This window comes from Enoplosus armatus, chromosome 17 (genome assembly GCF_043641665.1).
Source record: "Enoplosus armatus isolate fEnoArm2 chromosome 17, fEnoArm2.hap1, whole genome shotgun sequence".
Taxonomy (NCBI): Eukaryota; Metazoa; Chordata; class Actinopteri; order Centrarchiformes; family Enoplosidae; genus Enoplosus; species Enoplosus armatus.
The window spans coordinates 12,407,949-12,426,747 of record NC_092196.1 but is presented as its reverse complement, the minus strand read 5'-3'; the positions used below and the strand labels follow the sequence as shown (position 1 = coordinate 12,426,747).

Genomic DNA, 18,799 nt, shown 5'->3' with positions numbered 1-18,799 from the left:
CTGGACAGCTTCCGAGCAGTGAGTAAAAACACCTTCTGTGCCGGGTAAGAAAGGACGTAGAAGGAGGGTCAAACACTGTTTGAGCGGTTTACTGAGCTTGATTCAAGTTTATTTTCAAAAATTGGGCCCAAGTCATAAAAATTATGACTTGAGACTTGAGTCTAAAACCTGACTGCTTAAAGACTTGAGACTTGAAAGACAAAAAATTAAGTCCTAACTTTGACTTGATAAACATCAAGCAAACAAACAATAAAGAAGTACAGTGTTTCATAGGCCTTGCATACTCACACACTTTGAATATTTAACTATTGGGCCAAAATAACTTGTTCTTAGCTATGGAAAACTACCACTGCAGGTCAGAAATGAACCTTTTCAAATGCTGTGCCATGCCACTTGTATCTTGCATCTTGCTTATAGAGATTTGTGACTTCACTTGTGTGCTCTAAATGACTTGAAACTTGAGTTGGCTTTGCCCCAAATCATGTCCAGTACACTTTGCTCCATCCAGTGAGAGGGGATTCTCATCCAGACAGGTTTGAGTCAAGTATTCCAAAAAAATCGTCATTCTTAACCTTTTGGCCTCAAAGCCTACACCCATGATCATAGATAATTACATGTCTATGTCATGTATACGTCAGTGTTGCAGAGTTGGTGTATCTGCTTCAGTGTATGTTTGTGGGAAGAATTGGGTAGCGGGAATTTTGTGCAGGGCTGAAGTGTTTGTGCAGATTTGCAAGACTTTCTCACCCACAAAAAACACGGTGGGTGAAAGAGTACGGCATGTTAATAAGCATGTGCGTGGCCGTGTTTTGAAACTGGAAACAGATTTATGTAGTGTTTGGGATCAGCTCTTTAAAGGTCACACTGAACAAGTTAGCTCTGCTCAGTAAACCCTGTTCCCTCTCTGATCCAGGTGACTCTCGGCCAATGGTTTCACAACACACAGGACACGTAAGCACCACTCTTACCACTTTCTCCTCCTTCATGACATCAGTAATTTCCGATTCCGATGACGCCGCATTGACATTCAGCCTCTTTGATTAGTTGGTTCCTATAAGGCTCTTGGAGTGTTTCCGTTTGAAAAAAGCAAATGACAAAAAACACTGTCTGGAGCTCTGAATTGTTAGATCCAAACACGCCTCCGGCCACAAGCACAGTCACAGAGCAAGACGCCCTGGCATGGGATAAAATATCAGCCGCAGTAACAGAGTTATTAGTTATTAGTTTTCCTATTGACATTGAACACATCTTTACATGTGAAGGAGTTAGAGGGGATATCTGTCAAACTCCCTTGATTACAAACATCCTTCAGCGACACATGCAAAATGGCACACACACTTAAACACACATTCATGCATCGACGCACAAGCCCAGAAGCACGCCATTGCATGCACATGTGTGTGTGCATACTGTCCATGCACACATTAACAGAACACGCAAAACTACTGATGCAAATGTCAAGGAGTGCAACAGTGGAAAAAGGTGGGATGAGGAACACATCAAGACTAATCCAGCCAGGGATTAGGAGCGGGCAAATATCACCAATAATAAACAAATGACTAACATTCCCGGTCTGTGTGGTTACAAGCCCCAGGGCTCCAGCTAGAACCCAGCAGGGTCTGGATCCAATCCCTGCTGTTTATCAGTGTGAGTAGAAGCGGCCACTTGTGAAACCTCCACGAGAAACACTCGGGGGACAAACCCAAAATGGCGAACGGAGGAGTCCAACGATCATTCCTCCCACTTTGATTTACAGCTCAGACTTAAGAGTCCTCAGCTTGATATTCAGACTGAAATGGCCATTTTGTCACCACTACATTACTCACTCTGACACTGCCTTCTTGTCAGCCATATTCTGTGGGGTGACAACTGGATTTTGTCCAAACCAATCTCCAGTGACTGACACATATCCAGCTACTCCAACGTAATTTTCAGTCGACACTGAGGCTCTGAGTTAGCCAGCATACAGCTAGTATAAATTAAGCTTATATGTCAGTACATATAGAGAATATGTGTTGTTCATGCGGAGGAAATGTGTTAAATAGTTGTAATAAAACACAACGAGTTGTCTTGATTTAGGAAAACACACCTCAGAGGGCATCTCATTCTTTAAAAGTAAATGTTTACTTTTTATTTATTATATGATTACATGCAGTTTAACATATCACGAGCAGGGATTTAGAACAGAGATTAAACCAGTTCTGAAACTATTAGTCAACTGAATCAATTAAATATATTTGGGTTCGGGACACTTAGTCAAACAAAACCAATTTCAAGACTGATTTTACAAACCTGACACCAGACTCTTTTTGTATCACTCCGAACAATTTGACATGCAAGTGGCAAATCAGGGGTCTGGAAACATGCCACAAAGTCGAGAGTCGAAAGTCAAGGCCAGAAGGGATTTTATGACACGAGAAGTCGTCACGAGAAAGACAGCAGAGCTGCACACCTGTTTCGCATTATTGACAAATTATTGATTGCCTGTCTCCATGGAGATTATTGCAGAGGAATGTTGGACAGTAATGGGCTGTAAATTCCCTTAAGTAGTAACAGGGTTGGTTAATTAACAGCGTGTTATGAAACAGATCAAAGGTAAAGCAGTGAAAGCAGGTTGTAATTTGGTCAGGAACCAGGAAATAGTGCACAAGAGGCGAAAGGGCTTGCACTGGAAATGCAGACACAGCACATTTCCCTCCATCTCTTCTACCAGTTCTTTTGTCTTATGAGACATCAGATGAGATGTTTCACTAAGTCTTAACTTGGGTGGATGTTCGGAGGCCTTAATCTCACTCTGTACATGGGTGTGTGTGTATTTGTGGGTGTGCTGTCTTTTCTTTGCTCTAATCCAACTATTTTGTTTCGGTCCACTGTTCAGATTCAAGGTGGAAAAGTGGCGAGACGGCAACGTTTTGCCTTCTCAGTCTGTCTGGGCCACAGTGCTTTACCTGCTGAGCACAGAGACTCACCAAGCCTGAAGGACTCTGTTGCTTTAACCCTGTCCCCAAGCATGTCCCTGGCCCGCACAAAAGCCATCTGGGGTGCGGCTGAGAGCTTTAGCAACAAAATAACTCTTTCAATCTGCACTCTGCATGGTTCTGACTGCAGGGCGTTGAGGTCGCCAATACCAAGACTCTTACTGGACCTCCTCCTCCACCCTTCTAATCCTGGCCTACATGACTGACTCCAACTGAAAGCACCACACGCCAGAGGTGGGAGCCAAAAGCACTGTGAGACCACCTGCTCATCAAACTAAATTGCACTCACTGAAGGCAATGGGGAATAGAGAGAATGAAAAGGAGGGGAGCAAAGGAAAAAAAAAAAGTAAGAATAAAAAGAAAGACAAGTCACTGCTCTCCCTCTGTGATCTTGGCAGACAAAAGAACAAATTACATTTCTGCATCATGGCACCCGAGGGTCAAAATCGGCATAGGGTCTCCTCTCAGTGCTGTTTGTGTGTGAACATGTTGATATAGGTTCCATCAGTTCCCACAAGAGAGCCAGAGAGGTGCACAGGCTTACCTCTCAGCCTTTCATCTTGGCTTCTTTTGTATTCTGATACACTTGTGTCTGTTGTCTCTCCCCTCTATTGGGCAGAATTGACTGTTATTATTCCAAACAGCATTATCTTTATTAATGCCACAGGTCTCAGGACTGTGCACTCCCTGGGAGCTGGGTCTGGAAAGAGCTGCAACCAATCTCCCTAGATAAAAGCTCAGCGGAGAGCTGTATGTACGCCAGACAGCTCGGACAGGCCTTCATCCTCCCTCCTCATTCTCAGAGAGAGGTATAGGCCCAACAAAGACTAAGATATGGCTTTAATCTTAGCACTTTCAGTCAGACAGAAACATTTGAACCGAGAGCAGCTCTCTAGAAGGCGATCAGAAGTCACTTCGGGTTGTTAGACACTAGTCAGAACAAACAAATTGTATTATTAGTAAATACATTTCTATAATATTTGAAAATTGCAAAAAGAATATCCATAATGACAAAGTTTTGAAAACCTGGAAATTGAGGGAAAGCTTTACAAGAGTAACAAACTGTTCATGTTATAAGTCATGAAACTATTTCTTCTGGTGCTACAGTTTATGAGTGTGCCTTCCATTTCTACTGTGGCTTATATTGTTGGTGGCTCACATGTACTTGGAGCCGAGGCCCATTTCCCGAAGTCAGCCATGCATGACGAGTTATTTTAAAGGTGGTGTGGAGAGCTGACGTGTGGCCAGGCCAGGCCAGGGCAGCGGCTGGGGTCTCGGCTTAGTGCCTCAAGCCCCTCGCTCCAGTGGTCACACAGCATCAGCTCCCGGCCCGAGCCCGGACACTGATTTATGGGACAGGGGGATTACCATCAAACCAGCCGTGAGGACCACCCAGATGGTGGCACAGGACGACAGCCGCACAAACACAGACTGACACACATGCACGCAAATTCAAATATACTTATTTATTCACACAAGCACTTAAATATACACCTTTTTACACAGAAATCCACAGAAATCCGTAAACAACCAATGACTTAAACAAACAAAACATCTTGCTTTTAAAGATGTTAAATATTAAAGATTAAAACTTTCTGGAAATAACCAAACATGAAAAGCTGCACAAGCCATTTGTAATGGCTCTGTTAACCACTGGGAGGGATTAGTTTGCTGAGGCTTCCTCATTACCACAAAGCGAGGGAGCCAGCTTTTGCTCATCAGGGTTCATATGTATCTACAGGATGTGCCTGGTTAAGTAATTCCACTCAATCACGTCATACATTTCCTTTTTTCTTTCTCACTTCAGTTTGCATAATGCACAATCGAAGAGAGACGACTTGTGTCATTTTCTATTTCAACTGAGCCTTCCATGTAGTTACAGATGGGGCTCAAACTCTGGCTTTCACCATAACATTTGTAAATTCTCTGAAATTGGTGACATTCAACTTGATCATGATGCTTAATAATTTCACTTTCCACTTTTCTCGACTCCTCTCGTTTTCATTCCGAATGCATTTACCATCCTTAATACTTTTCCACCCAGTCACATTTTCGTCCAAGAACATGTGCAAATACACTGAGCAAAAGAGGAAAAAAGGAAGAAAAGCACATATTTCTCACTTGCCAGGGCACAGCACAACTCAACCTCAAGGCACCAGTTGGATGAGCTGAACAATAAGAGTCAATGACAAATCGGACGTGGTGCATTCCTTGGGCAAACACTCACCTCATAAAGGGAGACAGGTAGGCAAACACTCACCTGCCCTAAGCTAATAACGCGTGTGGAGGAAAACACACAAACACGCACACTCACACATGCACACACTTGAGCTTGTCGATATGTTGAGACAATGATGGGAATTAGACTGCACAAAACTGTGTTAGCATGAAGTTAGGACCAGATTTGCTCAAAAAAACTAAAATCCCATCTCAGAGAGAGCCACATGAAGTATTTTTTCATGACAAACTCACCATACCAAAGAGGAATGTCAGAGATCTGTGTCTGTGACTGGTACACAACTATAATGTATATAATAGGCCCGCTCTGTTTAGGGTTTCTCTTAATCATTGCGCTGCAAAAATAAACAAAAAATGAATTATTTTAACTAAGGCCATCACAATGGCTGCAGGAGGAGGATTTAAGCGGCTTACACAGAATGTATTTTATAATAAGTTGCACATTATAAACCACATGTCTGTACGTAGCCTCCACAAGTGTATGTGTGTGCACGATGTTTAAAAATGTCTGCATGCTTTGTGTGTCAGGGAATCATTGATGACTGTGCTCACTTTCCTACCAAACAAATCACACACATTTTCCCCTAAGGCCTTCCTTCCCAGCAGAGGAGAGCAAAACCTCCAGTGACAGCACCACTTCGCTCAGTGGGATGCACCCTCAACACTTCCTGACCATGTGACTCCCCCCAGTTGCTTTCTGATTGGACGCTCAGAAGCGGAGAGAATGAAGAGAAGAGGGGGCAGTGGTGGCGGAGGGTGGTGGGGAGCTGGCTGGCAGCGGACACATGAGAGAAAACAAATTCCTGCCCCATTGCCATGGAGATGAGTCAACAGCAGGTCGGGTGGGGGGGCAGAGAGGGCCGAGGGTTGTGGGGCACAGGCTGACCTGCTGTAGTTAACAATTCATCCCCGTATCCGGCTCCCAAATGATTGGGCAAACACGGAGTGCTGCAGAGTCAAAAGGGCCCCAAGGGGCTGAGAGAGGGGCATCACCCTGGGGTGACACGCTGACAAGCACACACTGGTTGGTGGAGGGTGGACCAGCTGAAAGAGAGAGTAAGGGATAGGGTGCACCAGTGGGAAGGGAGGGGGCTGATGGGATGTAGGAGAGGGGCTAAGTACATTGAGTACCGCAGGCTGCAGCACAAAACAGTATTGATGGCTGTGGCCTTGTAAAGCAGTGTAATGAAATGATTTGTGTTAAAATGCCATTTTGAAGATGAGAACAATCTCTTAAGTATACCACAACAAATATCACCCAGTAAATGCTGTCTAAATTCTTCAGGTTAAGCTAAATAATAAACATTTGGCTACCAGTTGCGCCAACAGTTAAAGTAGGAGTTGTGTCAGTTTTATAAGCCTAAACCACAGTAACAGTAAGTATTTGGCACACATCTGCCTTGTTATAGATAGTGAGAACATTTAGCACATCTGGGTGAGCCACGGAGGCTGAAAAGCAAAACACTACTGGACAAAAAAGCTTGGAGATGAGGACATAACATTTACCTTATGGCAACTAAGAGGTTTACAGGAGAGAACTTTGACACAGAAGCACCACAAGCACATTGAGACTATTTGCAACATCTTTAGAAACATATATACTCACCAGAAGATCCCTGGGAAGCAATTAAAAGGTTGACATCTCATCCCAAGAATTTGGATTCCTTCACTGTGAAAAAAAACAAAGCAAAAGAGGACAAATGTCACTTCACAGACCAACGATATAGTATTCCATTGCTATATCTGCTTAACTCTCCATTTGTTCAGCTGGGTTCATTTAGGTAAAACAGTGTTAGAGCATGTAATATGAGGTATAAATGGAAAATGGTTCAAAGCCTCAACCCACAGAACCAGGTTCCAAAACACTGACCACTTTACTGTGGAGCAGAGCGAGCGCCGCTTGACAATAATGGGTCAGAGACAGAAATAACAACGAGCGACGGGTGGATCTCATCAATGTCACATCATACTGAAGTAGAACCACAAGGCTTCAATACTGTACTTATGTCAGGCTAGACTTTATGTAGTGTAAGGTTTTGTCTCAGTCAGCAGATGCTGTCATATGTTACTTTATGCACTGTCACGGCCCAGAATGGCAAACCAAATCCCATTATCCAATTGGCCATCTTGCTTATAAAGGTTGTAATGCCACCATTACAACAGACCTTTCACAGGGCAGCGGTGTAAGGAGGGTGTGTTAGCAGAGAGGACCTGTTACTGGTTCTCCACTGCCACTCACGTCAGAGCACAGTGTTTTCATAAACACTGCTGAAGCATGTCCTTCCTTTAGTGGGAATTAGGATCCTCTCTATAATAATCCACCCAACAAATCTTATAAATGAAAAACAGGACTGCATCATTTATAGAGTGTCTGTCAGAAAAAGAGAGGAGCGAAAGGGACAAAAACAAGGGGAAAAAAGTAAGACGATGATAAAAATAGCAGATGTTGAGAGTCACTTCTCGAAAGGTGTGTCATTCAGGGAGTTTGGGACGAACTTTTGGCCGTGGCTCAGCTCTAAATTTAGCATATTTACTAAAATAAAAACTGAGTTCAGTCCCTGGCACTGGAACTTTCTCCTCCCCATTCATGACCTCAGTGGTGGAGCCGGCGTCACTCATGACGAAATACAAACCATATAAAACAACAAAAAAAGACCTCCTCAAATACTCGGAGCACAGAAGGAAACAACCGCAATTTAATGTTCCCTGTAAATGATCCTATTATGGCAATCCAAGTCCAAATCAACAGAAAAATATGGCTTTGCACATTCTAAATTTAGAACAGAGTTTGAGCATAATTTACCTTTTACGTAACAACTTAAAACAGAACTCAGTGTCCAGTTCGATATTAAGAAATTGGTAGATCTAAAGCCTCTTACTTCTATGAATGTATACTTGACTGTGTGCACACATGAATAAAGGATGTATGACACATGCAGAAAGCTCCTGTGTTTGTTTACTGTATCCATACATGTCGGGGATGAGCCTGTGTGTGGCAGGCAGGGGAGGATGCCCCTGGGCCAGGCTGAGGAGTAAGTGAAGCAGAAGTCCCATCTAAGCTCTAAAGCATGCGAGTATCAGGCCTGTAACTAAAACACAAGCGTAAACACAGGCGATGTTAGGGATTACACCCTGCAATACCGCCGCAGGAAACCACAGACAGCACAGGTGTAACCATCGGCACGGACACATTCTTCCTCATGTCCTGACTGACAGCTCATCATCTACCCTTGTTGGCTGTGTGAAACTTGTGTAAACATCTGCAGGCATATGTACGTCTGTGTGTGTGTCCTCCTCACCTGTGGCTCTCACTCCACACACACACACACACACACACACACACATACAGAAGGATTACAATGGCCTAATGTCATGTCGAAGAAGCCTTGCAGCACAATACCACACATTCTTTCAGAGACTGTAAAATCTTTCCTTTGAGAAATTACTGTTTTATTTATTATATGTTATATGTATTATATTTGTCTACCTCTCTCTCAGGAGTTGAATTTGATCTATTACTGAACTTACTAATAGCAATAAATAAAATGGCAGCAAAACCTTCTTTAACATTGACAGGATGTTTTTTAAAACATTATGTTTTCTAGAAAGCAAAAAGAATAAGATTTAGTGAGAGCAGCAGTGATGAAGGGGGAGGAAAGCACATTTCCTCAGTAAACAGCACCCTCTAGAGCAACAGCCTACATTCAATCCTGCACTTCACTGTCACTGTTGTTGCCTCTCTTCATAAACAGCAGACTATTATACTCACATGGTGGATTCATCAGTAACAAGTACTTCATGTAAAATACCAAAAATCTGTTCCTTTAATTGTTAAAATTAGAAAATCAGACAACCTCACAGGCTTATGATTTTCTTTTTCCTGTAAAAGACACCAAATAAGCAGGTTGTCTTGTTCTCTGGCTGATTTCTGAGCCACATATGTACGATTACAGAGGTGAGGTTGAACCACTCATTTTCACAGTGTGAGCTGATAATGAGGCAGGCCGTTATTAAGATGTTTGCTTTAATCGTGTTCAGGGTTATTAGGGGCGGTTTACAGTACACAAGAGAGATTAAGGTAGGCCACGCATGACGGAAAGAGCCAAGGAGGCCAACGATAAGCCAGCTACCCACAACTGTGAGTCGGGCTGAGAAATATGAGCGCACAGTAGGACATGAAACCCAGCAAGACAAACCTTTTTCTCTCTCTCTCTGCCTCATTCGCCCTCTCTCTGTTCGCCTCAAATCATGTTACACAACCACAAAGGAATGCCTCGTATATCGGAGACAGATTTAAAACAAGCGGAAAAGAAAAGAACAGTAAAGAGGATCGCAGAGGGATCTATAGAAGCAGTGGGTGTTGTTTGGTTCCTTAATGTTTGTAGAAAAGGACGACATGGCAGGGAGCTTGGCAGCACTGTAAAGGCACACTGCAGTGACACACAAGTCCAGACACATACGCACCTCGCTGCTTCACACATGCTTACATAAACTAAATCAGCCCGAGACACACATGGTTGTGTGCACCAACCAGGGAGCTACTACACATTTCCTCTATATTTTTCCATGCCATTAATAAAAATAGACATTGTACTGTTTCAATACATTTTGTTGGAATTTGGGGAGCACTAGAAAATCCATCATTTTATGAGCTTCTAAACTTTCCCACAGAATTCCCACAGTTTTTCCGTGCATTTGACCCACACACATTAAAGTAGCACTCAATTAGGGCGGCACACAGAGCCTGAAATGGGGCACTCATATGCTGCTCAAACATGACATATAGCACCCACCATCCATGTTTATGAGAGCTGTGTTGCATTAAAAACAATGCCATTTCCTGACATGTGGACAATGGAAAGTCGCTCATTAAGTACAATTAAAAGAGATTCGTACTTTCGAACATTCTGAGAAACTATTAAAGTTGTAAACTAAGACCAAAACTGAGCTGAACTGTCAGGTGGATCCACACTTTTATATTATTTACTCTCCAGGGCTAAAGCACTTTGACAGGAAGACAAAAGCTGAACTTAGTTTACTTAAACATTATCCGTGTCGTTGTTTATTCAGCTGCACAATAAATAAACCACAAAAATATAAGATTAAAAAGAACATTTCACACACCCTTTTGCACCGCATGGTTTGACTGCATTCGTAAAAGGTGTGTGTGTGTTTGTCTATGTGTGTATCAAGTTAGCAGAAGGTCAGAGTGGTGAAGTATTAGAGCACTGTTTGCTCTCTTCCATGTACTCTTGGGGACCAGCCTGTTTGAGAGTTTGAACAGTGACGTGTGAAACTCGAAAAAACAGGACATAGCGCCGCTCTGTTTGCTTAAGAACACCCAAAGAATTGACTGCCATTACAAAACAAATCCCTCAGCCTGCATTCCTCCTGTCCATCAAACCTTACCTGTTGAACAAGATATGACACAGAGCGGAAAAGGTAGTCACAAGATGATCTACTTCATGGTGGGATGACTTGCAGTTCGTTCAAAAGGTTGTCAGCTCTCTGACCTAGGTTACCAAGATAAAGAGGCGTGCATCCACAAGTTAGCATGAGCATAAATTGTCTTTCTCTCTCTATGAACATGTGCACACTAATACAGAGACACATAGCCAGAGCAAACATCTTGGACGAGCATCTGAATTTCAACGTTCATTAATCATTAAAAACAATAATGGGATATAATGGAAATAAGTAATTATTTCAAATATTTTATATATTTTGTTGGAGGGATTCAGGGATGTTGCATCATGATCCTTGTTTCAAGATTCACTATATTGTTTAGATGCAATGTGATTTTTTCAATTCATGCATGCAATGCATTTGTAATTTAGCCAATAAAGCCACAGCCTTACAGTTAGACTTAATTACACTTTTGTGCAAATACTTTCACAACGCCCTTGCAAAGTTTTAAATCAAATCTTGACAGCACCATGTGACGTTTTGGACTTTCCTGCCACAACAGATCAACAGGCCTACAGACAAGACAGCACACTGTACTAAAAATTACAGGAAACCATCTGGAAAGCTCGCGCTACTTGTGATAATTAAAACAAAAGATTTTGCAGGGGACAATATACCTCACCCACCTGGGTGTCTGTGTGGAATCTACTCAGGACCAGCTGCACCTTACGTGCATGGCGCATCAATCAATAGTGGTCAGTGAAACCTTTCCCCACTACTCAAAATGATTTTTCATAAATTGCAGTGGATGCAGTAATTGTTAATCAGTCTCATTTTCCTCTTATTAATGGAAAATTAATTTTGGGAGATTGACGGGTGTGTAATGGGGGCGCACGCGATGCTCCATGTGCAGGCTACAGACCTGCACATACTGTAGTTTATATGCGGGAACACAGTGTCTCCTCTGGACCTCAACAAGTCAGACTTGATGCACCTCTATTGTGACATCTCTAGAGCAGAAACAATTACTTGATTTTCTATTTTGATAATCTATGGTTTAAGTATTTTTTTCCCAAAAAATGCAAAACATTTGCGAATTACAGCTTCTAAAATGTGAGGATTTATGAGTTTTATACTTTCTCACTATGACATTTTCTACACTATATGACTAATCAGTTGATAGAAAATATAATCAAAACTTATTTAATTTACTACAATGCAAGATAAAGAAAAGCAGCAAATCGTCACATTCGAAAAGCTGGAACCATAACATGTTTGGTGTTTTCGCTTAAAAATTCACAATTAATTGATTATCAAAATAACAGACAATTACTTGATCATGAAAATACTTTATACTAATAATTAGTGATTTATAATTTTGATGCACACTAGTCACAATGCTGTGTCATGATGGATGTTTTCCCCCATAAACAGTATCTTACATTTTGAAACACCAAAGGCAACAGACAGTTTAATCACGGTGCCCTTTTTTCTGCCTTCTGTCCAGCATCTGTTATATTGAACATTTTAATGATGTTTTCGGCAGAGATGCCCAACTTGCTCTTATGTAACATGTGATTCAGCCTATGAAAACAGACTGATGGATCCGATAGTAAAGCTGGGGTGACACTGGGTGGAAATCCATCAACTGGAACATATGAAAAGGGAGAGAGGCACCACAAGATTCCAGCCCCCTCCCCTCTCTGCCATCATCCTCGTATCAGAGGAGCCATTGGGAGAACTGGATGTGATTTGTATGTGTGTTTTTGAAGAGGGGTGCTCATAAACAGCCATGAAAGGGGCCCCTCTATTCAGCCCGCCAGCAGAGATGCGCTTCACTGGGCCAGCCTTTTGTTTTCCCCTGTTCACAAAACCTTAAGCATAGAAAAAGAGGGGTTGATTCTCTCGATGTGTGCAGGCCCAAATGATGCCATTAGATTGGGTGCCCGCTTTGGGTGAAAAAGGCTTCAGTAGCGTTTGAAGTGATTTAAAAGATGCAGGAGAGGAGCTGCCTGCAAATCCTGTTTGGGAATAACACTGGAGGAGAATGGGGAGGTAAAATGCCAAGCTAGTGATCATTCTATAGTATGCAAAATTGCTCTCAACTCCGTGAGTGCCGTGGATGTTAAAACAAAAGATGCGGAACATTCCTTTGTCACGTGATGAGGGTCAATGTGCTGCAGTGGTGCGTGGGGTCAGGAAGTTCACCAAACTTCCCACGCTGCCTTACACCGTAAGATCGCGGCTGAAGCCTGTAATGCTCTTCATTATTGGAAGGGGAATTTTGTTTCCACAAGTGCCAGTGCCCAAGTGCCCACACGGGGACGAGCCATCAGAAAGAAAAAAAATATATATATATACAGGACTTCCTCATCAGAATGACAAGGCTAACACACCAATCACACACCCAGGATGAGAGAATGTCTGAGAAAAACATTCTTACTGAAAATAGATATTTCCAAGAGAAAGTGTGTCTGTATGTTAGTGATGTCACAGTGATACAATAATGAAACTGTACAGGTATGTCATCCATTGATACTGTAACACTATAACACACCTGTCTGCTCGAGAGGCCTAAAACCATTTCAGTCAAGCAAGCAGAAGATCATTTGAGAAAGACACTGTGCCAGCCAATGGCATTGTGCGGGGCATGTCATCATGGTGCCCGTTTGTCGACAGCAACCTAATAGGCATGAGAACCTGACAGTGTCAACAAAGGGACAGTGCCAAACAAAACCACTTGTTGTGAGTGAGAGGGCTCCTGAACAGGCTAGGTCCGGTTCCACTACACTCGGCTCAGCCTTCACTCCCAGTTACATTATGTCTCCTTGACATCTCAGCTATCAGGAAGAACATTTCATGTTTGTTGTTCTTTCACAAATTATGGGCTATTTTCGGCAGCTGCCCGCATTTGCTCTCAGACAACTTCTTCAGTGTTTGAATTCTTTGGACAATGCATTAGTCTATTTTTATATAGTTTAGAATTACTTTGTTTTTGTTGTGTGACCACTTTCCACTCATAACATTTAGGTAAATAAAAGGTATGAATGTATTCTTTTTATTAGTGGACATATTGACACATAATTAGTCGTGTAATTACTTGGGGTTTTACCTGTGCAGGTTTTCCTCATTCCAAAAGACATGAAGACAGCAATCATGTTCATGGCCATACATGATTATACACATGGAAAACATTTTTCTAAAAGGGCCTCCTGTACCAACGTTTGGCAGTCTTGTTGTAAAAGGTACCAAGTTAGGTTGAAAAGTAAAAGCAAGAGTACAGGAAAATTCCAATCTGTAAAAACATAATTAGAAATCATTATTTCTACACACCAGGTGAGCTAACAGTGAGTTGGTTGGAAACATTCAGTGACTCAAATGGGCTACAAACTGATGGGTTTTCCCCCGCTTGGCATATTTGTCAGCTGTCTGGCCTGCCAAGCAATATCACCTCTGATTGCACACGACAGGGTAGTCAAATGCCCTAAATACTTTACTTATCAGTGCTCGTTAGGAACACAGTTTGAGAAGTTTGAGATAAAGTTTCTGTTGTAGGCTATAGTCACCTCTGGGATCTATGGACAGTAACTTTATGCCGACACAGTGTTTTCTTCTAGACAGGCTGTCAAATCTGCAGGATCTGCTTATTCTCAAGGTTTGTCTTGCACTCGGGAAAGGATACAGAAGCTACACCAATGAAGCGACTTTTCAATTCCAGTACAAGTAATTAACAAACGTTGAGCCCGGCAAGGAAGCGCAAACACTCGGCAGAAATGCTGCGAGGATAAATGCGAACATGACACCACTGCAGCTGCTTCTTGAGAGCTTTAGAGCATTATGTTTCCCACATACTGCACTACATGGTATGTAAAAGATAATAAAATGAAAAACACAATATGTTTATGAGAGTGATATGATGATATTCTATTCTTCCGGAATACGACCACACTCGACAAGATTGAAGCAGTCAATCAAACTCGGACACTCCTCGCCAAAATATTCCTGGGAAATGCCAGGGCTGAATTTATACAAGGAATTGTCTTTAAGATTAAAACAAACACGTCAAAAAACATTGATATGTGTATTTTATTTATTTCTGACACTCGGTATGGCCTCCGATTCCAAGCAAGTCTTGCATCCTGGGTTTCAACTTAACACCACAGTTTTAAGAGTTATACTAATGTTTTGAAACAGATTCCTTAGGAGGACACATTTATATGGAGTGTGTTCAAATTATAACAGATGCAAGACAATATGTGGCTTCATATTCCTGATGCTTCCCTGTGAAACCAAGTAGCAGGCTCTCAAAGTTGAAGATATAGCTGGGATAGACCCTGGAGGCCATGATGTCAGTGGAAGTCTTTACCAGGACGCTTGATATGGGTCCTGTGGGCTCCCGCTGATAAGATTGAGGAGCAGGTCATTAGGAGACCCTCAGCAAATGGCTAACAATGCTGCCTCAGTCCCAGCTATCGGGCCATCTCGCCACAGACCACATGTGGGCTAGCCGGACACAGGTAATCAGGGCTGTCAGAATGGGACCAGCTCCTCTTGCAGAAACCATAAACTGCCATCCCTCCACCTTATAAAACTATTTCTACTGAACATGCAGGAGAGAAGCTTGCATATAAACACATTTTATGATTTTTATTTAAGAGTAGGAAAAATCTAATTCCGATGGCAGCTGGGCATTTTTGCAAGGACTCACTTTGTGCTGCATTTAGCAATGTCAAGTAAACATTCCCCACTTCTCTCTCGAGTGACCCTCCTTGCACAAGCGTCGCCATCGACTCTCTGTCGAACCGGTTGGTGGCGAAATCAGTGTTCATTGTGATGCCTGTTGCCATGGATACGCCCAGGTGTTGCTCACGAGCCAAAGCAGAAGAATCAGAAAGCCAAGGCGCTCACTAATCCTTCTCCATACCACAGTGTGTCAATAATCAGGAATGCACTGCCTAAACTAAACCATTGTTCCTCTGCCAACAAAATCACAAATATAAGCACTGACAGTGCCTCTGGGCACTGCCGTCTCTGGGACTGGAAAAGAAACTAACTGAAAAGAAACAACAAGAGTCAGAGATGGAAGAGGGGAGCTTTGATATCTCTCCAGACAGCTTAATACTGTCTAAATCATAAAGCTTTCTACTACAGTGCATGGGGGGATGTATAGTTGTACTGTTGGGGATTGACTAAAGTGGTAGAGTAGTAGCTTTTTTGTACAGTAGGACAAAGTCAGAGCTCCTGAGAAGACCAGCTGCTGTCAACAGTTGGAAGGCTTTGAACTAGCACTAAGCCCTGAGACAGCAGGAAATATCCTCTTCACTTCTTTGAACTCAGCCCCATCAGAGTTCAATTCTGGATAAAAAATCTAATAGAAAAATAATCTCACAAGGATTTACACAGACGCACCTGACAATAGCGTCTGATCTTTGTGGACAAAAGCTACCAAACCAAACAAGCGGTTGCCCACTGTTCATCTGTCATGGAGTAAATTTTTATTACTTTGCTCCAGAGCTTGGTATGTGGCAAGTTGCCATTTTCAGAATGACTGGGGGCTCTCTAAGTCATTTGTCTCCAGTGTCATTACTCTAATATGTCTCACTTTTAAGAGGTGGCATGGATGGTAGCTGACATGTTAAAGAGTCATCAAGACATAAAGCAGCAGCAACTCAACCGTCTTACACAAAACCACAGCTCGTACTTTAAGATGAGACGTGTAGACATGAGTAGTCCTGAGTCCATCCAATATGAGACAAGACAATAGCGTGCCTGTTGTCTCTCTTCCCCTCTGTCTTCTTTTCTGTGTGTGTGTTTTAAAATACTGCGGTATCACAGAACAGAGAAGCGCACAACTGGGCAAACGGATGCGGCCATAGCGGTGAGACCACTGTGGAACGCCCCGGCACTGAAAAGGTCCTCCTGAGAGCTTTATTGTGTTCTATTTCCCCGAGATGCAAGGCCTCGCTGCAAGCCACAACAATGAGCATCTTTGTCAAGAAACGCTATTATCTTTGCACATTACTGTAAATGACAGGAGAGTGTAGTGTGTCGAAGATCCCATTTAATGAGCTCCAGGTACGTGCTTGTCATAAAACGAGAAACTAATTTAAACATCTGCAGAGCTGAGCTCATGTGCCTTCAGTGTCTAAGAACACGTAAGCGCTGATCTGAAAGCTTCTGCAGAAAGTTATTTTAGAGGTTTTAGCTCTGAGGAAATGAAGTCCACAATAATCAGATCAGTTATCCTAAACATCATCTCTGAAAACACCTTGGGATATGAAACTGAATTCTTTGGAGACAAATGTAAACCATAGATTATATGGACGCACAAGTTACTTGTTTATTGGACAGAATATTGGTAGCTTTCTGTTAGTGTAGAGACTTAAACTATAGACTTGTCGCGTTCCTTGTGGTCTTAAAACCAGGTTAAATAACAAAAAATGTCTTCAACTTCAAGTTGTTTTGAGTTTGTTTTCAGCAGTTGATGTGTTTTAAGTGTCAATCCAGCTGCACACACCAAAAATTGCCAAGAAGAAGACAGAGGCCCACTTTTTCAGGAAGTCTTACACACAGGTACACAGGAACATGATGAAATCGTTCTCTTCTGCATTAGGCTGGAAATGCTCCAGACACTGATTGAATTGTCCGTACTTGGTTGTAAATGCACCCTGAAGAGCTAAAAACACAGATCATCTTGTTAAGCCAACAGGTCAAAGGCAATCAGACAGGCAGAGGCACTTGACCCTCACTGCTAGATTGCAGCTCAACCTGAACTTGAACCCTCCGACATGTGACTTAAGAGTCTGCGTTTTAGATGGAGCTGGTTGGTTGAGGATTATCTGACCCCAGACTTGCAGAACTCACTTGGCAAGTGCTCACTCGTCCTGATGTCATGCGTTTAATTGTTCTCGCTGCGTGGGATTTGAAGTCTGATATATTGTTGACTGTGTGCACGGGCTTGTGTGTGTGTGTGTGTGTATGTCATCAGGAGCCAAGCTAACACTTGCCTGCAGCAACACACACACACAAACACACACTCATGTCTTCACCCGCCACAACCTATCATTACTGCTGTCACGTAGCCACCTCCGCAGCAGGCCTCACAAGCCTCGACAACCACCGGCACACACACCTGGAGGGCCAAACACTTAGTTCCCAGCCCTGTGCTTCGTAAACACAGCCTTTTAACACACACACACACACACACACACATGCACACACACACACATTTATATAAACACACACACACCTATTCATATCCTGCAGCCTCAGCTTCTACCCTTGCCCCTCCCATTCCCTGCAAAATATGTCTCACTTTTCTATCTCCCGACCGCAAATGCTTTAGTGCTATTTAATTTATTTCCTTTGTTATCATTTTCCACACCAGCTGAGTGAAACAGCACACAAACTGCAGAGCCAGGTTGGCAGCCGCTTCCAGGCTGCTCCTGTAACTAGACAAACAACAGGCCACAGTGTGTATTCCAGAGCAAACACAGTACGGAGAAACGCATTCTGAGAAGTTGAACGGTATGATTCAACAAAAGAAAAGGAACTTTCTAATCCAGTTTCAGGTGGAGCAGATTAGGACTCAAAGCTGATATTTAACCGCAATGTCTTCCTCTCACATGTTTCTTCATCTATGTTTGCTTGAGCCAGGGCAACTTGAGAGAGTGTGCACGGTTGAAAGAACACATAAGACCACTGAGCAAACAGGTGGCTGACGTTGCACACCTGAGCCCAGCCCGCCTGCCACACAAGCGCGACCTTTACAAAAGCTGTCACCGTGACAAATCAGACACAAGAAAAAAAACTTCTGAAGATCCAAGCCTGCTGGTTTAGGGCCGCTCAGTACAAACAGACACTTCAGTTGGAGCTAATCGAGGGAACAATGGAGGCCCTCTGGAACGTGCTACCCCAACAGAAGCCTTTGAGAAAGACAAGAATCACTGTGGTGTTTGCCCGCCTTTTGTCATGTTACAAGGTTGTCTTGGGCCTGTGCTTGCTCTGCACCATGTTCTATTCAGAGAGAGCTTAGTGTGTAGCAGGTTACTCTGATAGGTGTGTGAAACCTGAACCCTGCAGGCTTTAGAGGCAAACTAAGCAAAAGGAGAATCCAGAAAAACAGCATGTCTATGGAGTCAGATTTGTGTCAATATAATCAAACAAATGTCTTCAAT

At 42.8% G+C, this 18,799-nt stretch overlaps 1 long non-coding RNA gene across 1 annotated transcript in view; it reads right to left on the bottom strand.

The window, feature by feature from the left end:
* LOC139300531 (uncharacterized) overlaps positions 1–18,799 on the bottom strand; it is a 50,440-nt gene that overhangs the window by 9,675 nt on the left and 21,966 nt on the right. The window contains exon 2 of the long non-coding RNA XR_011598845.1: positions 6,823–6,885. This is a non-coding gene — a long non-coding RNA (uncharacterized lncRNA). The remainder of the gene's footprint in view (positions 1–6,822; positions 6,886–18,799) is intronic.